At 29.7% G+C, this 7,908-nt stretch overlaps 1 pseudogene; it reads left to right on the top strand.

Moving 5' to 3' along the window:
* LOC116850467 overlaps positions 1 to 7,563 on the top strand; it is a 13,335-nt pseudogene extending 5,772 nt beyond the window's left edge.
* The last annotated feature ends 345 nt before the right edge of the window (positions 7,564 to 7,908 follow it).

Raw genomic sequence — 7,908 nt, forward strand, 5'->3', positions numbered from 1 at the left:
GTAGCTATGGGCGGAGGGATGCGGCGAGATACGATTCGCGAGTGTCACGGTCGCACGTCGGCCGAAGGCATCTTTCTTTCCGCTGCCGCTTTCTGTACGCTGATTTGTTGAGACAAAATAATTAATTTCTCAAAAACTATTGCGAATATCGCAAAACGGCACAGGACTTTCTTGCTCACCTCAATCCGTTCTACGTTCTCACCAAGGGTCATCATGGGACTTCGGGACACCCTGTATATATATATTGTCTGTTTTAATTATTTATTATATTTCAATTTTACTTATTTTTATTTTATTTTATTTTATGATTTTTTATAGTTATGACGGTTACTTCTTAATATTAATTTGAATACTTAATATTATTTCGATAATGGTCTTGTCTGCTTTAATATTGCGATTAACATTCATGTCATTTTAATCAGGTCTTTAATCAATTGTAATGCGTTCGTATTGTAATCCTTAAGTTTTTATTATCACTGAAGAGGGTTCATGATTGAGCCAAACGTCTAATTATTTATATTGATTATTCATGTTCAATAAATATTACACGATTTCCTAACACAAGGAAGGTTTTACCCATATGGTACATAGTACTATTAGTCCTGTGTTTGAACTCGAATTGCCTTTTTTCCAATTTTTTAATTGAATTCTTTTTGCATTTAAAAATGAACTCAGAATTGATGACATACGACTGAATTCTCTTTAAATTTTCTGTGCTATCTGGGAATTTTATCAACGTATTTATGGAGCATGTGATTAAATTCTTTTACCTCTATCATTAAATTTTTATTATATTAAGTAGTTTTATTATATTAAGATTTGAAATTTGTCAAATGGATTGAATAATTAATGTGATAGATATTATAAAATTATAAAATTATATAATTATATAATTATAAAATTCAGTTCTTACATTTTAGTAAAGCTTAAAATGTAAGATTTTTGTATTTACAATAATAATTTACAATCATTTCAAGAAAGTAATTTAAAAGTAACGACTCGTTACTTTTTGAATAACTGTAATCAGTTATTTTTCATAGCCAGTAACTTGTAACACATTTTCAGCAAAGTGAACTGTAACTGTAACTAGTTACTTTTAAAAAATAACTTTCCTAACCTGGTTGAATTTTATCGAAACATGTTATATTTTCAAATAAATCATCACAAAAATTCTGTAAAAGTTATTTAAATAGCAGGACAAATATTTTATTCGGTGCTGCTGCCTTCAATACTTATTGCATGACGGTTAAATTATTCAGATTGAATGACATAATGGTATTAAAAAAAAATAATAATATGGGACACCTTACGTCAATATATTTGTAATATAAGGTGTAGTAAAAAGAAATTCATTATTTTTGCATGAAATTGAAGGCTTTATTTAGCATAGTTAGAATGATCCGATTTAGGTCAAATATGCACCGTTTTGTTCGATAACTTGTTGCCATTTTAAAAGTAATTCCATTATGCATCTCTCATAAAAACCCTTGTTCCTATTGGCAAAAAACTGGGACAGTCGATTTTCACAAGCTTCTCTTGAGGCGAATTTTTCACCAGCAAAATCTTTCGTCCTAGAACAGGTGGTAATCACTTGGTGCCAGGTCCGGACTATAAGGTGGATGCATAAGAACCTCCCAACCAAGCTCCCGGAGCTTCTGGCGAGTCACTATCGATGTGTGTGGCCTGGCGTTGTCCTGATGGAACACAATTCCTCTCCTATTGGCCAAAGCTGGCCGCTTCTGGGCGATTGATTCCTTCAGACGGTCCAATTGTTGACAGTACAGGTCCGAATTAAGAGTTTGGCCGTAAGGGAGCAGCTCATAGTGGATGATTCCCTGCCAATCCCACCAAACACACAGCAAAGCCTTCCTGACCGTCAATCCTGGCTTGGCCACCGTTTGCGCCGGCTCACCGCGTTTCGACCACGACCGTTTTCGCTTGACGTTGTCGTAAGTGACCCACTTTTCATCACCAGTCACCATCCGCTGCAGAAATGGGTCGATTTTGTTGCGATTCAGCAGCGATTCGCAGATGGAAATTCGGTCCATGAGGTTTTTTTGCGTTAACTCGTGTGGCACCCATACATCGAGCTTCTTTTTGTATCCAGCCTTATTCAAGTGGTTCCAAACGGTTTTTTGTGCAATGTTTAGCTCCTGGGCAATCGAAACAGTGCTTACATGACGGTCGGACTCGACGATTTCCATTATTTTATCGACATTTTCGACAATTGGCCTTCCAGAGCGTGGTGCATCTTTGACATCAAAATTACCGGAACGGAATCGACGAAACCAAAATTGCGTGTGATTGGCTGTTACAGTATCAGGACCATAAACACTATTCACATTTTCAGCCGCCTGGCTTGCGTTTTCGCCTTTATCGAACAAAAACTGTAAAATATGATGTGTTTTCTCTTTGCTGATGTCCATCTTTGACGCGCGCTCAAACAATACTGAGTCAAACAATTACAAAACTGTCTCAGAAGTTTTTTTAGTACGAAATCTTATCTTTCTAACGCCATCTAGCGTAAACCGATCGCACTTATACAACGCGAGATACATATTACTAAAGCCATCTATTGGAAAAATAATGGATTTTTTTTTACTACATCTTATATATTCGACTCTGTCGTTTTGTGAATAGGCTATTTAATTCAATCACTTGTACGCTATTAAATGGGATAGTTTCACATGAAAACTCTGTAAAACTCCAAGCGGAGACTTCGAGAGACTCTCAAGGAAAAATGTGAGAAGAAAATCTAAAAAATTTCATATAATTTCTTATGTGATCATTGCGAGAAATTATGAAATTTCTTATTTCATGCTTTTGTGTGAAAAAATATTAGAAAATATGAAGAACATCTCATAATTTCTCTTGCGATGGTACTGAGAAATTATGAGAAATTATAAACTTTCTTATTTTATGTTGTCGTGAAACAATGTGACAAATCTGAAAAAATTTTCATAATTTTTCATAGAATCGTTCTGAGAAATTATGAAATTCTATATTTCATGTTTTTGGGAAAAAATGAGACTAAATGTGAAAATTTTCTCATAATTTCTCATAGAATCGTTCTGAGAAATTTTATAATTTCATATATCAAGTTTTCGAGATAAAATGTATGAAAATAGTAGAAAATTTGAAAAATATTTCATATTTTCTTATAGAATCGTTCCGAAAAATGATAAGATTTCATATTTCATGTTTTCGGAAAAAAATTTGTGAAAATAGAAAATCTGAAGAATTTCTCATAATTTCACATAATTATTTATAAATTATTGATATGAATTATAAGAAATTATAAGAAATTGTATGAAAAATTATGAGAAAAATTTTTACCAGAGATTACATATATGTACGCTTTTAAATGGCCATTTAAACTAGCTATTTAACTGTTGTACTATTCTATACCTGTACTCGTTCTCTATTATTGTTGCTTTTTTATAAGAAATGTATAATACAATTTTAAAAAGTAGAAATTGTTCTTTATTGTGTACATGTGTACAATTATTACACAATATAATTATTTTGTCACAATATAATTATTTTGTCACAATATAATTATTTTGTCTCCTCTCGGAGTTTTACACCGTATGTATGTGAAACTATCTCATTTAAAAGCGTACATATGGCACTTGGTAGAATTAAATAGCCTATTTAACGACATAATCTACGCGCAATCTGCCGTCAAAGTCTGTCGACAGGTTCTGCGCGCATTCTGCGTTAGTTTGTCAGCAGGCTCTGCGCGCAATCTGTCACCAATCTGTCGTCAGAGACTGGTAAGACGGTTCCTGTGTGCAATCTGTTGCCATTCTGTAAATAGACACTGTTGTCAGACTCTGCGCAAAATCTGCTCGCGCAGATTTGGCTATCTCGGATAAGGTGAACATCCTTTATAAGACAGGGGGAATACATACAAGTTTATGATGAACTTTATTTTGGGTTAAGCCGAAATTTGACAACAGATTATAAATTTATTCAAAACTATGTTCGAAGGTATCGTCTACCAAACTGATCAATGTACCACCAAAGCATTTAATAGCTCTCGTCCCTTATAGAAATTTAATACTGATAAGTGATTATTTGGCCAATGATAATTATTTTCGTTCAATAATTTTATTACTCGTACGAGTAATAAAATTACTATTTATTACTGGCCAATTTATTACAGCCAGTAATACTTTTCTATAAGGAGTAATTGACCCGTTTGAAAATCAATGGGGATTTCGTGGATATATCGCGGATGCTGGTGACAAAATAATCGTGGTTTATTATTTGGATAATTAATATATATTTATGAAAAGAATATGATATTAGAAAATATTATTTCATCTTCCTATATGTATTCATGACAAACCGATTGTAGGTCAAGGCAAGTGGTGGAAACTGAAGATGACACATGGACCTGAAATCCCTCGCGTGTATTTCACCGACCTTGCTATTTCTCGGAAAAATTCGATTTTATATATGACAAAGCATGACATGCACGGTCTGTTAGTATAAATCTGGAAATTATTAGAACCGGCCGGGTATTTCAGATAGTGCCCTCGCATGTACGTCTTAAGCTCTAACTTTATTTCTATATTCTCTCTGAAAAACATCTGTTTCTCATTATCTAATTTTAAAAAAAAAGATAATTTAAAAAAATTATTACGTGCGTCTACGCACAGTTTCTATTTAAGTTTTATCGTCATGAAAATACAATTGAGATGGAGAACTTACACGCGTCCGCGTCAGTAAAATCTGTCTTCTAAAAACGTAAATAATTATACATAGAAAAGGTACTTTCCATAAATTATTCTACGTGATATTATTCTAGAGCGTATAGAATGTAACAGTGACATGACTTGAAAAGAAACTCGGCTTTTCTATTGGTCTGTTCTGCGATTTGAAAGACGGTCTGCATTATTTTTTGACTTTAGATAGAGCCAGCGTGCGATGGGACACCAAGTTTCCTATAAGTGTAAATTATTTAATATAAATTTTTATTTTTCTATCTCTAGTGACTAAACTGTTTATTGATTTATCTTTTAGGTGGAAAGTCACTCAAGCTCTCTGTTGAAAAAAACCAGGAAGGAATCCATATGGGAAATCCATACAGAATCCATATCGGAATTCATATGGTTTCCTCTAGTAATTTGAGCCAAAAATCCATGGAAAACCATACGGATTCCCACATGGTTTTTACAGGAATCCCATGTAAAATTCCATGTAGTTACCTGGACAGCACAAAATATTTATAAAAAATTTACAAAATATTTATAAAATTTATTTGATTATTTTATAATTATTTACCAAAATATTTTATAAATATTTTTGCGACCTTAGATTTAATAGATCAAATATTTTTTTTTTAATATAAATATTATAAATTTATTTATTACAATATATACATTTATATGCATCTTTTCTTTTCCTGAATTTTCGTTAAATTTCCCATTTTATTGTTTTACACGCTACATAATTTAATGTAAATTGTAGCTCGAAAAACTTCCTTATCACATAGGATTCAAATATAATATTTCTGCTTCTTGAATCCTTTACCTTACCTACCGTACCACTGTCACTTTCACTGAAAGAGCTTTATATTGTATACATATGGTATACCAATGTACGAAAACAAATGATTTATTTAAAAGAAGAGAATATATAGATCCTTTTATATGTAAAAAGTATGTTTAAAAAATATGTAAAAAGTATATTTATATACTTTTTACATTTTATAAGTATGTAAAAATATCTACTTGTTTTAAAAGTAAGTAAATTATAAATTAAACATTTTGTAAATTTAAATAAATTGTTTTTTGATAATAAAAGGAACTTTAACTTAAAATACAAAAAAGATATTTTTAATATTAGAAAATAATTTATTTAAATTTATATTAATAATAAAATAATTTATTTGTATTTCACTTACATATAAAACAAGCAAATATTTATTTAAACACAATTTTTACATTTAAAAAAACTAATTTTCTTCTTGTAAGGAAAACATTTGCTTATACTTATATATAGATGTTTTAAATCAAAGAAATCATTTTTTTTATCTAGAAATTCATAATTTTATAGCTCATTTTACAAATTTAAAAAATATTACTTTATATTTATTATATATTTTCTAAAATCTAACAAATATTTCTTTAAGTTAATACATTATATTTAATAAAATATATTTTTTTAATTTAAAGAATTTTTTTTCAGCATATATATATATATATATATATATATATATTACCATATATATATATACATTCCGGAAGCTATACCTAGACATATATATTACCAATTTAAATTTCGATTTTCTTATTTTTTTATTCATTTAATAATTATTGTATAAATAGTTACATTTATTTTTTTATGTATAATATTTATAGAAATATTTATAAAATATCACTGCAAATATTTATTTTTTGTTTATTATTAATATTATATAAAATATATTTAATATATATTTTAATAATATTTTGAATAAAAAGATTTTGATACTTTCTCCTTTATGTATATAAAAAATATTTATAAAATATTTATATATAATATTTTTAAAAAATAATTCGAAATAAATATTTATAAAAATTTATCATAAATATTGGGTGCTATCTGGGGAGACGCTTCTAATATTGATAATTAAATGAGGTCCTTGTTGAAGATTTCCAGGTGGGTTACTTATGAATTCGTAAAAATTTATATATGAAAATTCATATAAGAATTCATATAGGAAATAAAAATCTTTATAGGAATCTACATGGTTTTATCCGAGCTTTATTTTCATTGCAAAATAACTTCCGGTCCGGAACTTTTTTTGTAACTCTAGTTTGTAGCCATTTTGCAATGAAAATAAGGTTTGGATAAAAAAATGTACAAAAACAAAAGTTTGTTATTTTTTTTAGTAGAATCGATTGCTGTCATTTGTTTTGCAAAATCTCAATATTTTATATAATTTGTTTATAAAAAATTGTTTCTACTATTGTAAATTAAAAAAGAAAAAATACAAGTATTTTTGTTTTTGATTACGACCCTTTCCTGATATCAAATTACTCATTATCGTTATTCACGAAGGCATAGTTTGAAATCGCCTTAGCAACTCTAATTTGTTTATAAACATTTTGCAATGAAAATAAGACTCGTATGAAATCCATATGGTTATCCATATGGATTTTTAAACATCACATATATACTCACATGGATTTTTATTTTCTATATGGATTACTATATGGATTTTGATTTTCCACATAGATTCCTATATGGATTTCGAATTTCCAGGTAGATGCCTATATGGATTTTGATTTTCTACATGGATTTTGGATTCCTATATGGATCCTTATGGATTTTAAATTTCCTGTATAGATTCCTATCGATTGCTGTGGGAATCCACCTGGAAATTTTCAACAGGGCTTGATACAAAATAAATACATTCCATGCATAATAGATTATATAATGGATATACACAAATATATATAGGATCTGGTGAATTTCGATTGTTCTGACACAATAAAGCCAATTGTTTCGGAAAGAGTCAAACATAAATTCAGGACAGTCAGAATCCCGGAGCGTCCCTTCACATCGTAATTAACGCAACAATTGTATTTTCAGCGCACAATTTTTATACGAGACTATTATTATTAAATGTAATTAATTTAATAAATTTCGCAATAATCATAGTAAGAGTTTCGATCGGAACACAGTCGATCGAAAATTTTTCGAAAATAATCATAGGTCTCTCGAGGTCAGCTAGAAGAATATGTAATAAAAAATAGGGGATGCCGTTTAAAAAAATTGAGGAGACTTTCATGTGACTTTCAAATAATTCTTCAAGGTCAAAGCAATGGTACCATCTTATGGTCCCCTCGAAACCAAACAACTTTTGTCTGAAAAATTTTTCTCTCCCGTGCTTGGTTTTCGACATATTCGACT

Source organism: Odontomachus brunneus, unplaced genomic scaffold (assembly GCF_010583005.1).
Source record: "Odontomachus brunneus isolate Ranch 3 - 2012 unplaced genomic scaffold, Obru_v1 Obru_scaffold_146, whole genome shotgun sequence".
Lineage (NCBI taxonomy): Eukaryota > Metazoa > Arthropoda > Insecta > Hymenoptera > Formicidae > Odontomachus > Odontomachus brunneus.